The sequence below is a fragment of the Protopterus annectens genome, chromosome 1.part0 (genome assembly GCF_019279795.1).
Source record: "Protopterus annectens isolate FY-2018-M chromosome 1.part0, PAN1.0, whole genome shotgun sequence".
Lineage (NCBI taxonomy): Eukaryota > Metazoa > Chordata > Ceratodontiformes > Protopteridae > Protopterus > Protopterus annectens.
The window spans coordinates 826,884,763-826,904,930 of record NC_056725.1 but is presented as its reverse complement, the minus strand read 5'-3'; the positions used below and the strand labels follow the sequence as shown (position 1 = coordinate 826,904,930).

The 20,168-nt window shown below is 40.5% G+C and overlaps 1 protein-coding gene and 1 non-coding gene across 2 annotated transcripts in view; one reads left to right on the top strand and one right to left on the bottom strand.

Moving 5' to 3' along the window:
* Positions 1-20,168, top strand: part of NOX3 (NADPH oxidase 3) — a 650,715-nt gene that overhangs the window by 127,931 nt on the left and 502,616 nt on the right. The window lies entirely within an intron of this gene.
* Positions 12,746-12,827, bottom strand: TRNAS-AGA. Its single transcript has one exon. It is a non-coding gene; the product is annotated as a tRNA-Ser (tRNA).

The following is a 20,168-nucleotide window of genomic DNA, read 5'->3' as shown; positions in this document are numbered from 1 at the left end:
ACAGAGTTGCTTGTAACATGCATTATTGCAACTGTTTAAATGACAGAAAATAAATGTACATGCATTATTGCAACTGTTTAATATCCACTTTTGTACAGTAAAATATAGGAAGAAATTAAATTCCAATCCACTGAGTTAAGCCATAAGAATGTTAATTACAGATTTGAAGGGAGCCAGAAGATGTTATCCTGTACTAGAGAGGAAGCCAGCCAGCTCCTGTAGGAAGAATTCTAGATGGTAGTATTGTTTTATGGCTTCCAGATGCTTAGTGTTTGCTTGTCCAAGCTCAGATATCCAGATCTTAGAATAGCTGCAGATAACCCTAGCAGTCTCAGTGTTGTGAGGGTCATAGAATGGGAACCATGGTCCAGATGACTAGATGCCAGAATGGTCATTCTGTACAAAATCCATCCAGCCAAAAATAAGGTTTTCTGAAGTTAGAGGGGAGTCTGTTCTTGGAAACTTGACTAAAAAGACTGTCAAAGACCTCACCCACCTTGCACCTCCTTGTAGCAACTGGGGAACAATTAGTATAACTGTCAATCTTTAGTAACATCAGAATAGAGCTAAATAATGTTAAATAATATCTGTATGAAGCGTTCCATCAGTATTATTTTAATATTTTTCAATATGAAATGTTTTGAAACTCTGTGTTTAGATATTTAGTATTTTCTTGTTCTTAAAATATTTATTATTATTTATTATTTTAAACTTTTTCATTTATTGACAAGTTTTTAGAAAATAAAATTTTTTAAGCTTGGTATTTGCTGCTTATTTTTGGTGAGTGATCAGCCTATTAGAAACCTTGCTGTTTGGTCCTGGCCAACATTTTGTATTCAGTGCTTCCTCAGAATAATAATATTAACTTTTTAAAAGCCTTATGGTAACTATAGGTGGCAGTGATTGGCAGTGATAGGTGGGACAGAAGGTGCTAGTAAATCTGTGCTTAACCTTTGTGTGTGAAATCTGTACCAACCTTGTGTGTTGTGTGTGTTGTGTGTGTGTGTGTGTGTGTGTGTGTGTGTGTGTGTGTGTGTGGTGTGTGTGTGTAAGTGTGTGTGTGTCAACAACTACTTGGAGCAGAAACAACTTCACTGGTTTCTAGGGAGCACTAGGGGAGGACCTGACTTGGAAACTCAGCTGAGAAAACCACTACAGTGCCAGTGGGATTAACCTACAGCTGTGATCTGTGGGAGATGATCTGGAGAGATCAGAGGAGATAGATTGTGTGTGCCCTGTGTGCTCTTAAGGAAAATTGTGCTTGATGCAGAGAGGACTGCATCTGGAAATACTGAGTGCATCCATTTATATTTCAGAATTGGGATTTCCTTACCTGCTACCTACACGGGGCAAAGGCATATCAACACAACCTTTCCCCAGCAGGAACTTCCTTTCATGTCCAGGAAAAGTATATATGGACAGGACATTATTTTCAGTATGGCTGGAATTTTTAGATCTGTGCTATCAAACATGTTCTCCAGACATGCAGACACATGTATCATCATGACACAGAGTTATAAATATATACTATTGTTATTGGTAGAGTGTCAGCTACAAATAAAGGGGTAACCTATGTAGTACTTACAATAATAAAAGAGATGGCTGTGGGATTATGCCATATGAAAGGCAGGCATCCCTATTGATAACAGTCAAGATCACCTTGGTAACTACTGTTGATATGGACCTACAATAGTTTGTGGGAGGACACATATGTAGTCATATGACTGTTGCAGCAAGCATGATAGGGCAACATACTTAGAAGGAGCCATAGCAGTGGAATGCAAATGATAAGCAGGTACAACATAGGTTGTTCTGAGCCACAGATATGCAGTTTAACTTCCTAAATGTGTGCAACACAGCATGAAATACGGTGGTGCTCCTTCTGAGTTTTGCTAGCTTATACCTATTTGTGTGGCATGTAGGCAGATTAGTCCTGGAGGTATGCATCTGTGAAATGTTGTATTTTATTACAGCAGACCAGCGACATAAGGCACAGCCTACTGCCTATGCTTGCATATGGTAGATCAAGCAATGTGCATATTCATGACCCACATAGACAAAATCCTGGAGCAAATACCAGATTCACTTGACTGGCTAGCCTGTAGTATCTGGCTACCTGAAGAGGATGTGGCCAGACCAGTGGCCTTCCTGATCCCTTTTGGGCTGGGAAAGGGATAAAACAGCACCTTCTTGTACCCCACCCTCTTCCCAAGCATGTCTGCTTCCCTTCTTCTATCCTACCCAGTGCCCTGAGCATTGTCCAATTCTCTTCAGCATCATTTGTCTAACCTTTGTTTGTCTCTGTCCTTCCAATGTCTCCCCATCCTATTGTGTGTACTGCCACTCCAATTCTTCGGTGCTTTTCTGGATTTGTCTCCTTCCACTATCACTTTCTTGCTCCCTATTTATCCTTTCTCCTCCCACCTTCCCTTCTGTCTAAAATGAATACACAAATGTGACACTATCCATTTAAAAGGTTTCCCTCCTCCCCCTACCAGCCTGTACTCTGCTATTATTTTTGCCTTTATGTATCTTTGTCTGCTCTTCCCTTTTTCCTACATTCTTTCTTTCCCTTTCATGACTCAAAAGAAGTCCAGCCATTTGGATGCCATAATAGTGAAACTTGACAAAATATGTGGTTAGCTAGCAGCCTACGGTGCACAGGGCTGGACATAATACATGGTTAGCTAGCAGCATGCAGTGCACAGGGTTGTACATAATATGTGGTTAGCTAGCACCCTGCGGTGCTCAGGGCTGTACATAATACGTGGTTAGCTAGCAGCCTGCGGTGCATAGGGCTGTAGATAATACATGGTTAGCTAGCAGCCTGTGGTGCACAAGGTTGTACATAATATGTGGTTAGCTAGCAGCCTGTGGTGCACAGGGCTGTACATAATATGTGGTTAGCTAGCAGCCTGCAGTGCACAGGGCTGTACATAATATGTGGTTAGCTAGCAGCATGCTGTGCACAGGGCTGTACATAATACATGGTTAGCTAGTAGCCTGCAGTTCACAGGGCTGTGCATAATACGTGGTTAGCTAGCACCCTGCAGTGCACAGGGCTGCACATAATATGTGGTTAGCTAGCAGCATGCGGTGCACAGGGCTGTACATAATACGTGGTTAGCTAGCAGCATGCGGTGCACAGGGCTGTCCTGGGGAGAAGTGTGGTACCATGCATAACCTAATGGCTACATGCACTGCTTTATATTGAGCTACACTGACCTGAGTTCATGTTTTCTGTTCTTAAGAGATCGCAGTATATAGCATGTGTCTGTTATATGGATTTTTTCCTGCAGTTTTGCATATACCTTACACAGCATGGCTTGGTCTACCTACACATTTATACATCAGTGATAGATCCACTTGCATACTAGCTGCTTGGCTTATTTATGTACCCTTGAGTGCAGGTAGCTGCCCATAAGCATGTTTTCATTTGGATAGTAAGTGCCCCCTACTGTTACCACATAGTGCTGTTTAACTGAGCAGGCATTGCTCAGAAGGGCAGTACATCATCATGAATCCTGGTCACTCATCTGTCTGCTTGCTATTTATATGTCAGTGCCCCTGAACTGCTCACTGGGTCTTCCAGAATGTACTGTTTTCCTAGTAGGTAAACTGTCTGCAAGTAAGCATACATGCCTCCTTGCATGAAGAGGTACCCCATTACCATTATTTTGTCTGTTATAATCTGAAGGATAATAGACATACTGCTGTCAGTTTTTTCATGCTTATATGAAGGCAACATTCCTTTGGTGATCTGATACTGAATTCTTAGGGATATCAATGCATATATATAATTATTTCTATATAATTGTGCTGTTACTGGTGGATAGAATCACATTAGAGAACCACGACAGATTGCTGCTCGCTATATTTTCATCTGTGACTGCATTACTGTTTGGGGTTTCTTTTCTAATGTTCTTCCAATTGGCTCAGTATCTGCATATTCTAAGTAGTTGGTGCATGGCATTGTCCTGCATGCGGTAGCTATTTGCTCAGTGTGAATTTTATAATCTTTATAATATATATTTACCATCTCTCAAAGTGCTCTTCTTTCTAGACCTAACACCACACACACACACACACACACACACACACACACACACACACACACACACACACACACACACACACCTTCCACTTTCTCTTATTCCCTTCTGTTAGCAAATAGTATCCATAACTGATCAATACTGTGTGTTTAAATTTAAACTATATGACCACAGTAGCCTACTGATACAAGGTTATCCTGTTTTCCACCGAAATGAAATGACTTACAGTTTCAGAGCAGTCCTTGGTCAATTGTGATTGTTTCTTAACACATACTTGTCTTTGCTTTGTGTTTGTTTCCCCTCATAAGAGCAACTAACAGGGTCTGTAGGGGTCCGCTCCCCACCCTGCCCCCTCCCCCTATTCCTCCGGCCCGGTGGTCCCCAATTTATTGCCTCAAACCCCTGCACATCTAATAGCCAACCCACAGCACTAACCCAACACTACCTCCTCCATCTTCCCACTACTATCATACCTCCTCAACTAACATGTACAAGCATACTGCATGCACTCTCCTTGCATATCTTACATCTACCAAAGCTCCATCATTCCCCCATCCTACAACTTAACATAGTAACCCCTCCCACCATACCTATACCTGTACCCACAGAGCACAATCATAAAGTTTCCTTATAATCAAACACATTCAAAGCTGAAAACTAATAATTTCATGCTTATCAAACTAGCCCTAAGTGCAGACATCAAACTAGAAAACTAATAATTTCAGCCTTATCTAATCAGACCCATCACCACACCTTCCCTGACCATTTTCACATCCAACCCCAGTCTCAGACATCAGACTAGAATGCCTAAATATGAAATGTATACAGCCAATCCAAAGCCAATGCCTAAACTTCTGAACACTATCCAACAAAGTCCATGAACTCCATGCAGCCTGACTGAAACATACACAAAACATACTCCCCAGCTATGACCATCCTGACTGAAACCTTTAGGCATGAGCCCAGAAGACTGGAGCAAAAACTCTATAACAGGATTTATAGCATACAATAAGAAAGGCTTAACAAATCAGATCAAAATCAGCTATAATACAAACAGTAGCAGAAAAAATAATAAATACCAACAAAAAAGCTCCAAAAATAAAACTATGGATGCTAATATATACCAAAACCAAGGCTAAAGAATCACCTCCTAGAAAACCTCCTCCTGGCTACCATGCTGGTCTCCCCCAGAAACTATCATCTTAGGTGATTTCAATATTGACTCTCCCCATCCTGTTATCATCTTATCCAATCCTTCATAATGAACACCTTCATGGTTCTGGTCACCATCCAACCCATCATGTACACTATGGCTTCACACCTAGTCCACACACCAACCAGGATAGCCCTGAATTCACCAAGCACACACTATATGGTTTAGGGCTAGTTATCAGGCCCCAGTCATATTCTCAAGACTTACTTATCAGATAAAAATAGTGATCCCTACTCAATTCCACCTATAAAAAAAACCTATATAAAATACTAAACTCATCTGCGTCAAACATTCATCTCATCCTCTTCAACCCACTTACATTCATCTAATCCTCGAGATAATTGTCATCCTCCTAAATGACCTTTTAGTTCTAATTTGATGCAGTTCCTTTTTTTAATACTATTCCTGAACAAAGCACATCCTATGCCCACAAAGATCCTCCACCACTAAGCCGAACCCCTCCCACAGAAGAAGAAAAAAATGGGGATAGAAACTGGGCATGGGGATAAAAAAACAAAACCCCCTCAGCCTGACAGAAATTCCTGGAAGCCACGGCAAAATTCCTAAAACAACGCAAAAGTCAGCTGATAACACCCTTCCTATCAATACTCCCACACTTCCTAGAACCCTCCCAACACTCCTCCCAAACCATTTGGTCCTCCATAAACTCCATCAGTAAGTCAGTACCAAGAAGTCAGTCTCCCTCCTCCTAACATCCCTCTTCACTCCACACACTATCACTTCCCAAACAAACACACCTAGCTAAACAACACAACCCCCTCCCCTCCAGCCCACACCCACACCTTTAAAATCCCAACTTACTTCATCTCTCTTTCTCCTGTCCTCCAACATCTCCAAAAAATTAGCAACTAAAAAACTCCCAAGTAAACTGGCAGACACACCTCCCAAGTGAATACTACCAAGTGATCTGCTGATAAAAACTCTCTGCCCCTATTGATCGTTATCCATCCGATCTCTGTCAAGTCTGTCAGTTTCCCACAATTTTCCCACACTGTCCCCCTCCACACATATAGACCCCCTCCAGAACTACCCACTCTCCACAGAACTAACAATTATACTCTCGCTATTCTCTCTCCTGCCTCCAAAAAGATAGACTCTCATACACTCACCTCCCTCCTGCTACCTCCTTATTTTCCTCCTAACATGGTTCCGACCAAACCATCCGACCAAACCTGCCTTACCACCACCTTTACCATCAATCAGCATAAAACTGTCCTTCAGCATAAAAGCAATACTACTCTTCTCCTAGACCTACCTATCTAAAACATTTGACATGATTCCCCACACACCTACATTATCTGTCCTCAACCTCACCCTTTCACAATGTCGGTCCAACTGGTTTCAGAGTACCCTGTCTGACACGCCAACAATCCGTTGTATGCAGAATGACTATGTCCCCCACTACCTGTCTCAGGATCCATCCCTGGGATCTCTCTGGACCCCCTACTCTTCTCTGTTATCTACCAAATCTCTAGCCTGCCACACCACACTGTAGATATTCATACAATGTCGCAAATCTCTGCTCCATCCCTGCTACCAAAAGTCCCTAAAAAACTGCAAAAAGTCTGAAAGGAAGTCCTCTGTTGTGGTTTGAGGTATGGTTATCCCCAATTAAATCAACCAAAACAAAACTTCTCGTCTTCAACCTCCAACCCCAACCACAAACTCACTCAAACTCTCCCTCACGGCAACATCACAAAACACTATATACCTATATGAACATACCAAATTGCTAGGAATAAAAATAAAAATTGACAATAAATAAATTTGACTATAACATACATATCCTATAAAAAAAACCACAAAAACTAGGAGGCGTTAAACAGAAAAAATAAGCAATCTCTCAAAAAAGCAAAGCAAATTTCAATTTCAATATCCTTATCCATCTGCTCCACTATACTATGCCCAATATATATATATACCCTAAGGCAATGTGATCTAAACTAAAACTAGAAACAACCTCAAACAAAAAATCAGCCAATACAGCATCCTACGTACGTAGTCTCATCTCTCTCACACTTGCGCTGTTGGGGGCAGCACCTCCCCTCACCTCCGGTATCAACTCAACACTCACCCTGTACAAACTAGTATCCCCATCCCTAAATGTCGTCCACTCCAATATCTCTGCTCCCTATCACACCACCAGACCACTAAGATCCCAGCAGCAAATCACTTGCAGATCACTTGCAGATCACTAAAGCCACTCTGCTGGTGAAGCATTATTCTCTTACCAAATTATGGAACTCACTCCCACCCACATTTACCTCCATACCATCATGCACCCACTTCAAACTACTAAAAGCACAACTAAAAACATGCTGGCTGTGCCTTGCAACTCCACTCTAATATCATCCAACCACTACCTTTCTTTCCACTCCACTAACTACCTTGATTATAGCAAGCTCAGATGCTCATAAGCCAGTACTTATTATACAGCACGAACTTCTTCTTCTTGTAACATTTGTTAATGTCTGGTATGCACTTCACAGATAAAGATTCTAGTTGTCTACTGATGTACTATGTTCTTCATATGTAAATATGTTGTAAGTAATTGCTATGTAAATTGTTAATCACTATGTAATCCAATGTAAATACTGTCTGTTTATTTTAACTGTTGAGCTTTTCTCCCCGGGCCTCCGCTGAAAATGGACCTACATCCAGTCGGACACTCCCGGTCAACAAATTTAAATAAATAAATTAAATAAATAAATATCACTGTATAGTTCATAAATATAAAATAACTTTCCTTCATTTTATCCTGGGGAAGAAATAGTAGCTGTTTCCAGACTTCATCCCATAAACCAGATAATTTTGCATGGCAGATGATATTCGCATCTTTATTTTGAATTCTAGGACACAAAAATTACCCCTTTTCTCTTGTTAGATTGTAGATCAGTTATATAAAATACTAATTATTCAGACAGATCACTTGAATTCACTGAATCACCAAGTATGCCGAAATTTAAGCTAACAGTTTGCAAGCACTACTTGGGACAAACCACAAGATGAAACTAAGAAACTGAAATGAAAGTGGCCAGTTTGTGGCCTCTGAACTTTTCCATGGGAATAAGTTCATAGGTTCATAGGTGTTTACTAGGCTAATAACCACAACAGTCTTTTAAAGCCTAGCTATGCATCCCAAATTTCTGACAAGTTCTGACTCCCTTGATGAGTGTAAGCATGGTCCTGGGAGATGAACCATTTACAGGTTACCTGTGTCCATTAGAGACATAGGTGCCAAATCAGGGATGAATTTCTGGTTTGCCATCCAGTTGTCCAAGTTGCACTTGAATTGGGTTAGGGAGAAACTACTTCACATGGATGGGGAGCCTGTTCCATAGATGGGGTAGTCTCTGGGATACATACCTATCTCTCCAGCAGGTCCTATTTATATCACAGGCAAGGTTTAAGTCTTTAGAATGGGTAACTCTGGTGCTGTTTGTTTTGTGGATATGCAGGAGGTCCATCAGAGTGGCGTCTAACATAGGTCTAACATAGATCTTCCCTCAAAAGCCTGTAGAAGACAGAATACAGGGATAAGGCCTTGGGGCGGTCTGCATAAGACATTTTACTTACGCTCTGTATTCTTTTAGTGAAGAAGCTCTGTGGACGTTTCAGTTGTTGGATATGCCTGGTTAGGTACATACCAAAGAGGGCATTGTACTCAGTGATAGGTCTGATCGTACCTCTCAAAGTGGAATCATCAAAAATATGGACAAAGGCCCATGAAAAATAGGTACAACTGGCCAAAAATCGGTATGCTGATTAACATAAAAATTGCATGCATAATTATGTAACCCCACCCACTCCAGTGGAATTGTGGGATACCAACCTTTAAACACAAATTGAAGAACAGACAAAATATTAAACACAAAATATAAACAGAACAATAGCTTTTTATTTATATTAATATTTGAACTATTGTATCAAACTCTGAATTTGTGCAAAACTGAAATACAATTTTCTTTTATAAAAGTACAGTTACTGCTTCTTTGGTATTATTAAACAACACAAAATATAGCCAGAACAAAACTTTTTTATTTATAATAACATTCTGTAACCTCCTGTAACCCATGACAAGTTTTACCTTGCTGCTTATACCTTCAGGCTATATATTAGTATACCACTGAAGTCCTTCTAGGACAGAAACAATTTATATTATAAGAAACAAAGTTAAGAGGAAATTATTGAGGTTAATATTTACAGATAATGTAAACATAATGGTCAAATCCAGGGATTTAAATCAATCCCACAGCAGAGTCAAAAAATCATGAGGCCAAAAGCCTGAAACTGTAAATGCACATTATCCCACGTGGAACACTATCAAAGTCTGAAAGATCACATCATCACTATTGCAAACTTCTAATTCTAAAATACTGAAGGTGTCACACCTCCCTTACACCCCCACACTTACACTTAATCTTACATTGAGATCACATGGTCCTGTAGACTTAGTCTAATATCTGCTTCCAAAGGAACCTGAATACTGCAATCATCTGAAAGTGAGAGATTAACTATGTAGGAGGTACATACGAGCCATTGCACAATCCCACATATATATCAGAAAACAGCAGTCAGAGGACTACAATAAATCTCAGCACAAGCAAGTAGCACACAAAAAGTGGGTTCAGGTGCCTTGGCAACGAGACATTTCCCTGTGGTACATTTGACTTTGAACACATGGCTGAAGTGACAGTTAGCTGCAGAGAAATATGGCTGTTTGCAAATTCCCTGTGGGCAAAGAGAAGAATGTGTTGCCATGCCCACAACTTCAAGAACCAAAGTCACAGGGGGAAAACAATGTCCATGGTCCCCTTGGGGACATGAGACAGAAGGCAATATGGCAGGCAGCAGCAGGTTGGTCAGAGGGCATGTCAGTGGCAGTACAAATGCAGTGCACAATGGGCAGTACCTTTATAATCGGTGTGTGAACCATTACCCCCTTTACATTCTCTAGGGAACATTACCAAAAATGCATACTGGAGCATAAATGTGACTACAGTAGCCTGCAGGATTTCCTCCATGCTGTAGCACATTTCTACATGTTGTAGTTACATAAGTATGTACTCTACACTGAGCACAACACTCATTACTTCTTCTGCCTCCATGCATTTGGTTATTAAAGCTGTCAGCATGGCAGTATGTGCTTCTGTTTGCCTACAGGGAATTTGCAAACAGCCATATTTCTCTGCAGCTGACTGTCACTTCAGCCATGTGTCCCCAGTCAAATGTACCACAGGGAAATGTCTCGCTGCCTAGGCTCCTGAACCCGAAAAAAGTATGTTGTAGTTTGGGCAGTATATTCAACATGTGTAGCCCAAGAAGACTGCTAATAAGACATTTAGTGCAGATGGTGTTACCTTTGATAATGAACTACAAAGAAATGCAAAAAGTGTTTATGGGCTACAAAATGCACGTATTAAAATACCCATGACATTCTGAGGCAGAAACATGAAAAACTGTGCCCTTATCATGTACAAAATAGGTCTTTATTTGTATCATAAAGTAACCTCAGTGTTTTTGATGAAAAAAAACCACACTTTTCTTATTATACCAAACAGGCATTTATCAGGTTATGTTCAATACAAAAATACAAAGCAAAACCATACACCGAAAGTATAGTGGGAATGAAAGCCATGTACCAAAAGTATAGTGGGAATGAAAGCCATGTACCAAAAGTATAGTGGGAATGAAAGCCATGTACCAAAAGTATAGTGGGAATGAAAGCCATGTACCAAAAAGTATAGTGGGAATGAAAGCCATGTACCAAAAGTATAGTGGGAATGAAAGCCATGTACCAAAAGTATAGTGGGAATGAAAGCCATGTACCAAAAGTATAGTGGGAATGAAAGCCATGTACCAAAAGTATAGTGGGAATGAAAGCCATGTACCAAAAGTATAGTGGGAATGCTAGCTAGGCTCATCTACAGAACACTTGCTTTCTCTGTGAACTGTCATGGCAAGGATTAAACATTTGGGTTTCAGACTTTAAAGCTTTCAGAAAATGCATGCTTACCATGCTAATGCAAAATCTGTCATTATTCTAGCAACTTTCTAAGTGTATAAGAGCAAGTTTTAAAAGCTGTCTGTCTCTATTTTGGGGGCCCTGACCCACATTTATTTTTGGCTATGTCCAGATTTCTTGCTTTAAGATAATGAGAGTTTTGCTGGCCAGTTACTTTTGCTTATAAGTACAGGGTCATCAGTAAGCCACCTCTAAACATCACTGCCCAAAGCCTCATATACTCATTTCAAAATTGGTTTACCTTGAATATGCATTTATTTACATGCCTTGACACAACTATTTGCAAGTCTTTAGAAGTTTTGTAACACTTCTTTCAAAATGAATGCAATGCAACAAGCTGCAAAGCACATTTCAGAAAGGTACTTTCAGTAAGTCAATCTTTACATGTGACAAGCAGAACAATTTGTAAGTTTTAGGGTGGTGGCAGCAGAAAATGCAGCCAAAGGGAGTAGTAAACTATTAAAACTGATGCCACCACTTGCCAAAGCATTGCCTCAAACTTTTGGAAACAGCAGAGCAGCACGAGTTGGGTAAGGCAATCTGAATGCATTCACCATTGTCGTTCGTTATGGGCAGCAGTTTTAAACTCTAGTATTCCAGGCTTCTGCCTGTACTCAGACAGCAGCCATGCCATGGTGGATAAGCTGTGCACTTAACTCAGCACTGCTAAGCTCTTTGCTGACTCTCCATGCCCTGCCTGGATCTTGCCTTTCCTGATGGGATGCTGCAGCCACACTCAGCACTCTGCAGCTGTACCAGTGAGCACGAGTTGTACTTACTATCCCTGGGCAGAGTGGAGCCTTCTGATTCTAGGCGTCTAAGTTCTATCATATAAATACATGTTTTTTTTTTATTTTGGTTTACCTGGAGCCAGAGGAAATTGAGCTATAACTGTTCTTATCCTCCAAGTTCCTGTCCTGGCTGCTGCAGTGCTGCTATGCTGCATGCCCAATCATCCCTCCTATTCAAGCTCCATGTGAACGTTCAATGTACGAACTTAAAAAAAAAGAAACACAGGCACACAGTCCGAGGCAAATTCCAACAGGCCGGCAGTCCTCATGAAGCTGATGTCATCGCGTATACCCCTGCACATGTTGATGTCAGCAATGAATTCGAAAAATAAAAAAATAATAAAAATCTGAAAAAAAATGGGAATTGAGGGGGCCACTTGGGAATTTGTGGCACCCATTATTTTGCCCTCAAAACCGTTATATACCAAGAAATTCGGTATGGTTGAGAGGTATGAGTCTGATGAATGACGAATACAGTGGAACAATGACTTCCTTGGATTTAGATGACATACCTTTGTTTATAAGTTGCGCAACATAGAATGACTTCCACACCACTGTAGACACATGATGGTCGAAGGCTACATTACTATCTATGTGTGTCCCTAACTTAGTCCACTCAACTCTAAGGGTTAAACAGCACTACCGTAATTGACAGGATTTGAACCTGTGCATAGAAACCCCAATGGATTTCTAGCCCATCACCTTAACCACTCAGCCACAATTACAACATGTAAAATGAACATGAGATGGGTAGACAAGCATCCTCCATGTCTAGAACTGATATCCATGAATTCAGGTATATTAAAGAAAGCATACTCTTTAATGTCAGCATCTGGAACTTGTTTTTAACATATATTTTTTTAAAACTGGAGAAATTCATCATACATTTGTTGTCCTTTTTTGAAATTATACAAAGCATTGAATTAAACTGTGCCTTGGTTGTGCTTTGTTGCCACTGTCTTACCAAGGCTGTAACTGCTAGGTGTGAGGTACAATTTCTGAGAGTAGAAATTGACAAAATTATATCATATAATCTGTGAAAATTACCAGTAGAATCCATCTCTCTGCTGTATTCTACTACTAGTTGTTGGTTTAATATAATAAAAATCTCCATATTGGATGGTAAACTGGCTGTTCGGGGATGGAGGTTAACTGAGTTTGGAAGTCACTTCAACCTTGAATAGAACAGATGAACATTTTTCCTGTCATGTTGTATTACTGCTTCCTTTCTTGATTTTGCTCCTGGAAACTTTAATTCTTCCTAAAGTAGTTGAGAAGCTCTTCTGGAATACTGATAGACAGGTTTAGAAGCATCACTGTCATTTTGTTTGTATCTAAACACATCCTCATTGCCCAAATCCTGTCATAGTAACAATGAGGTGTCCAGAATCTTATTCATAGGTTCATAGGTTCATAGGTAGGTACTACGCTATCGGCCCTGGGGCCTCTACAAACCCAACCAAAAAGGTACCCTGGCTTTTGCCACCCAAGAAAATTATTTTCCTGTGCCACTGTCGAGCAGAGCCACAGAGATGATCCCCGGGGTGAATTTCCTATTCCCCATCCAATCATCAAGATTTTTCTTGAAGAGTGCTAATGAGGAGCTTTGTTTAATATAGAGAGGTAGTTTATTCCAGAGTATGGGAAGTCTCTGGGACAGAAATCTATCCCTCCGGCATGTTTTATTTATTGTGGTGACAAGGTTTAGGTCCCTAGAGCGTGTAGCTTGGAGGGATTGGGATTTCTTTAAGTGGAGCATGTCCAACAGCTCTGGGTTTGACATACCTTTGTATGTTAGGCAGAGATCATCTCTGAGTAGGCGATATGCAATGGAGTAAAGCTGGAGTTTTTTGAGACTGTTCATGAGGGCATCTGTTTGAGGCTGGTAATCCTCTTAATGAGGTATTTCTGCAGCCTTTCCAGTTGTTGTAGATGTCTTGTGAGGTACACACTAAAAGGGGCGTTGTACTCTATAATGGGTCTAATGAGTGAGGAGTAGAGGGGAACAATGACCTCTTTTTTTCTGTATGAGAAACCTTTTGTGATGAGGTGTGCCACGTGGAAGGATTTCCTAACTACTGTGGCAATGTGATTATCAAAGGAGAGACTACTGTCTACCTGTGTCCCAAGGTCTCTTATCACACTTTTGGTGTTAAGTATACTACTGCCTATGTTGCAGTTCATGGGTACAAAGTTTTTACCAAAGGGGGTGACAATGCACTTTTTGGCATTGAGCTCGAGGCCATGACTTTGACACCAGGCATCTATCTCAGTGAGGCCCTTTTGTAGGATGTCCACATCATTAGGAGTTTCGATTATGGCTCCTAGTTTGCAGTCATCTGTGAACTTTGTTAGCCAAAGACCTTCTGTGTTAGCCTGTACTTCAGAAAAGTAGATATCAAACTGGAGAGGACCCAGGACTGAACCCTGTGGTACTCCACTTGTCACTGGTCTGAAGTCGGATTTGGAGTTTGCTACTTTCACTGTGTGGGTTCTGTCAGTGAGCCAGTTGGCAACCCATCTTGTGACATAGGGATTTATACCTAGTTTACTGAGTTTATCTATAATTCCAGAGTGGGGGATGGTGTTGAAATCCTTGGCAAGATCTAGATAGGCTGTGTGAACCACCTTACCCTTGTCTACGGCTTTGGTGACTGCTTCAAAGAAGTCTATCAGGTTTAGGAGACATGATCTGCCTTTTACAAACCTGAACTGGGTGGGGTCCAGAGTTTGGAGATTACCAACGTCTTTGTTTATATTTGTCTTTGTTTCCATCTTCTGGGTAAAAACTAAAACTGAGTCTTAAGCCATGCGTGCCTTCTTACCAGTTACGGCTTAACCATCACACAGTCAAATAAATCGTCCTTAATAAGGCATTCACTGTAATATCATAGGTACCCACAGACATATGCAAAAGATATTTTGTATGCAGTCACAACCTGTTTCGAAGCCTTGTCTTTATTGCCTGCATTAACAAAGGACTGTATATTTCCTTAGTTATCAACTGGAATTAGAAAACTGATAGCATTAAATGCTAGGTTAAAAGTGGTATACACATCTTCTTGGAACTCTGTCCATATTTTCAATGATTTTTCTATAAAGAGAAAGAGGGATTCCGGTTATTGCTCCCATTTTCTTTTGATAGTGGGTATAATAAAGAAAAATAGAGGAAGAGTTTACTCAAACATTTCTTTAAAGAGTTTACCTGCTGGAGGAGTATTTTATATTTGCCTTTTACCAGACTGAATGATGAATACCTGCTGTCTTCCTTGTGCCTCTATTAACAATGAAAAGATTTATGCACTCAGGTGGACAAGTTACAACAGAATGTTGAGTTTCTTTAGATTTCGTGAATTTATAGTGCTGTTTTTCTGGGGAATAAATGTTATCATTCCCAGCAGCTGAATTCCCTTGTTCGGATAGCAATTTCTCCAAAATAGACATTGTTAAGAAAGTGAAGGAGCTTGTTGACATGGAAACACTGATCATCTGACTTTGTATTTATGTCCAATGAAGGCTCAGTCTATTCCTCTTTTCATAAAGGCAAAGAAGAGGGTTTTTTTTATTTTTATTGAAAGAATAACAAATTGTTGTGAATCTGGAAAATAACTTGGGGGGCTAACGTAGGTTCTGGGGGGAGCCTTTATCATTGGACTTGTGCTGATCTGGTGTATGCAAGGCTGGACAAAATTTTTGAACCTGTATCTGGGCTGCTTCTTCTAAAACTCCCAATGGATCACAAACTGTTGGTAATCTGGTACTGATATCTGTACCTATGCCAGTTTTTACAATGGTTTATTCACTAGCACAGCTCAGTAATGAAGACAGAAACGAATGTTCTGTCTATTTTGAAACTTGCAGGAATTCTCTGTTTTCAGTAACATGCCAAAGTTCAGAAGCTGAAACTTCACGAAGTGAGTGACCATTTCTTTAACGTTTCCTAATCCTTACCTTCACTGGTGACAGGGACTTACCAGTTTCCTTTTCTAACTTGTAATTGTTATTGAAAGAACAGTGTGCAGCAGACCCCTCAAACTGCATACACTGAAAAGGTAAAAGGGCTCTTGAAAAGTTGGCACATCCAGGAAGAAAAAAAGAAAAACAAACAAATAAAAAATGGATGCCGAATTAACATACACTTTGCATATTAAATAGAACATAGTTCCTCTCGCATCTAGTAGATTTATGGGAAACATCTCAGAAATACAAGTTTAAAAAGTAAGAGCAACAAAAATTATGCAAAAATATAGGCATATTACTGAAGATACACTATAAAATCAGTAGACATTAATTATGTTATTAATATCTACCTCAAAAAATCATTTCTTTTTGCTTCTTAAATATGTAGGTCCTTGTTCTTTAAATTACTGGTACCACTCGTATGTTTCTGATGTAATATGGTTTCCTGTGTACTAAACTGTTTTAAAATCATATGTGATAGGGGGTGGGGTGTTCAGAAAATTTGTGTGAAGGGGTAAATCAAGCCTGAACCTACCTCCAAAATATGCACATCAATTTCAAAAAAATCATGTGGAAGAATAAATCAAGACTGAACATAGGAACAGGTCCCCTGAACAGGTACAGCTGAGAGGTCTATTGTGCCATAGTTTAGAGCAGCTCAGGAAAGGCATATCTTTCTCATGAAAAAGTTGATGAGTTGCTTTCCTAGTTGCAGTAGTGAGGTCCTTTTGTGACTATAGTCTTTGTATTGCTGCCTCCTTACTAACAGTTGCTCTTTAAACATTTAGAGATTTTCTTCTATATAATAAACCTTTCTGGAAGCAGTGAGAAGTGAATGGCATGTGGTGCACTTATAGCAGAAAGATGCCAAGACTCTAGCTGCACTGAGGCAAGGGGAGCATATTCTTACTGCAGCTAGCTTAGGATTTACCACTTGGTTAACTGTAATGTTATTTATAAAATGTGGTTGTCGTTTTGCATGCATATCAAAAAGATTGCAGATGGATGGATGGCTGTATCATCTGTCTTTTACTATTTTAAGTTACACTATTACTTTTCATGGAATGTATGCTGCCACTGAGAGAGGTCATTCAAGGCTGAGGCAACCAGGATCATTGCACTGTTTCTAATGATGTTCAACCTTGCCTCTCTCTTTTTTCCAGAAGCATCTGTCTGACTTTACCCTCAAAGATTGCCTGGGTGTCATTTTTCATTGAATAGTTAATAGCAGACTTAAGGTCAGCCTGGGCATGCATTTCACTGTTTATATACTATATTATTGATATATTAGTAATGGTGCTGTTTTTTTTTTTTTTTTTTTTTTTTTATTATTTCTTCAAAAATGTTATCAGGGTAGTCCAAATGGACAGAAGTCCACTTACAGGAGAGTCCTGGATAGAAAAGCTCCAAAAATCAGAAAAAAAACATCATAATAAATAATGTAGCTAAATACAATTAAAAATGTACTAAATATAGCAAAGTGAAAATGCAAACAAAATGTAGTAGTGGTGGAAAGAATAAAACTGGTATGAAGAACAGAATACTGAGGAATAAGAGTGATATTATTAGATCCTTATTTATATTATGTGCAATATGTACAGCTGCTTAGTTTTCAAAAGTGGAAGAATGAATGCATGGATAGGGAAACCCCAGAAAAAAAAACAATGCATTATCTACCCACAGCGAGCACAATAGCAGCCTACTGCAGCCCATTGCCTCCCTTCCAGTTTCTTTTACTCTATACTCCCTGAATGCTTCTAGTATATTCAATAAATAACCTGAGGGGATAAACCTATATCAGAAGACCAACTAATACTTCTGTTTCCCAACCCCTTGTTGCCAGTAGGTGGCAGCATATACCCACCTGAGTGAATAGAACACCTTTAAAGGCTTGCCGTGTCACCACAGCATTGCATTGGTTTATGTAAATGCTTTTCTTTTATAACAAACACATATAACCTACAGGAGAATATAACTAACGGCTCTAACCTACAGATACTTTCCTGCTCTGCCCTCTGCCACAGAAACTGTTAGACTCCCTCTGCAGTCCCAGGCTTTTCCCTCAGCACTGTTTTTATTACTTACCCTCTAGCTATAGCACCATTCTGACAACAGAGTCCCAGTAACTGATTGTTTTCTGTTCTGTGGACTACTCCTTTTGTGTCTTCCCGCTCTGTTCGCCCTTCGGGCTCACTCCGCTCCCCTACCTTGCCCCCAAATTCCACCCACCCCCACTACCTTTACATTTATACCTAACCAAACCCCTCCCTCCTATCACATCCATCTATTCACATGCTATACTCACAACTTCACCCATCTCCTAGTCACATATCAACCCCACATGCTTCAACAACTATGACCACTCCCTGCACACACACTTTAATCCAAGTTCTCCTACTTATCCTGCTCTCCTGTCTCATCCTCTTTACACTTCTCCCTCACATGCATCCACTTCAAAATCTCCAAGCTACCACTTCCTACCTCCCAATTTCAACCCCTACCTATAGCCAAATACCCCCTGAACTCTATTCCTCCAATCCAACCCAATTTTTCAAGCTCAAAATACTCCCAACTCCCCTTACCCTTCTCAAATTATTAACTCTAAAAAAACCTCCACCTTTTCAACCCTTCCTCCCTGTCTCCCATACACCAGCTCAAAGAATTATTCCTCTCTCTCTCTCTCTCTCTCTCAGGTGACATCCAACCTAACCCCAGACCCAACTCCACCAAGAACCTCAATACCCATCCAAACAAGCCCCCAAAACCCAAAACCATCCACCTCTCCACAATCAATGCACAAAGCCTCAAAAATAAAATCCCCAACCTCCACGCTTGGCTTGCCCACAACCAACCTGACATAACCACCATCTGCAAGACCTGGCTTAAGCCTTACATCACTGATAGTGGAATCCTCCCCCCGACTACCAGATCCTTCACAGTGACAGAACCCAGAGAAAAGGAGGTGGAGTAGCTATTATCTATCCCTCCACCCATACACTAACTCCATATACCAACCCCATCCCTACCTTTTCCAATGCCGAAATGACAATAGGTTATTTAAAACTCAACAATTTCAAATCTTTATGCATCAGCTCCATTTATATCCCTCCAGGTGAAAATACCCAACACTAGAGGACATACTATCCTGGTTTAGCTCCAATATCAAAATAGTAACCTACATCCTTGGTGACATGAACATCAACTGGACTTCCCTGAACTCTGACACCCCATCCCACTCAGTCAATCTATACACTTCACCCATCTCATAAACCTTCCAACCAGGCCAAACAAAGATGGAACCTCTGGTACCATCATAGACTGGATATTGACTACCCATCCCAACCTTGCCTCAAATGCCGGTATACTACCTGATCCCGTCAGCGACCATATACCAACCTACGTTGACCGCATATCCTCCCCCCCACTTAAACATCACCAATACAGCCAAACTCACAATCTATCATCCTTCAACCCTGAATTATTCTCAGAGTGCTTGAAACACACTGTCTGGTGACCCCTAAAAAACCTCCCACTAGACAGCGCAGTATCCCATTTCAATAAAACATTTCTTACCATTTTAAACCCCCCTCTGATCCAAATGACCAAAGCTAATCCCTGCCCCTGGCTATCCTATGAAACTAAAGCTATCATGCATCAACAGGACACAAAATGGAAGCAATACCAAAAACAAAACAACTCCAGCTCCCTCCTAGAATTCAAGCAACTGCAGAACTTAGCCAAAAAACAAATAACCAAAGGTTGCAAAAACTACTACAGCAAACTCCAGTCTATACATTCATCCAATCTAAAAAGGTTTTGGAGCTCCATTTCCTCCATCTTTCACCCTGGCAAAAAAGCAACCCATGCCCTGATCCAACTCTTACCAGCCTAGAAAATGCTAATAAATTCAACACATTCTTTATAGATTGCATAGCAAAACTAGCCTCCTCCTTCCCTGACCCACCATCCTCCCCCTCCCCCCTCCAGCCAACCTCCTCCTACCTCCCCCTTTAGCCTAAAACCCATCCCCACAAACACAATAAAAAAGCTCCTCCTCAACCTAAAACCTGCCGTAATGCACCAGAAAACCTACCACCCACCTTCCT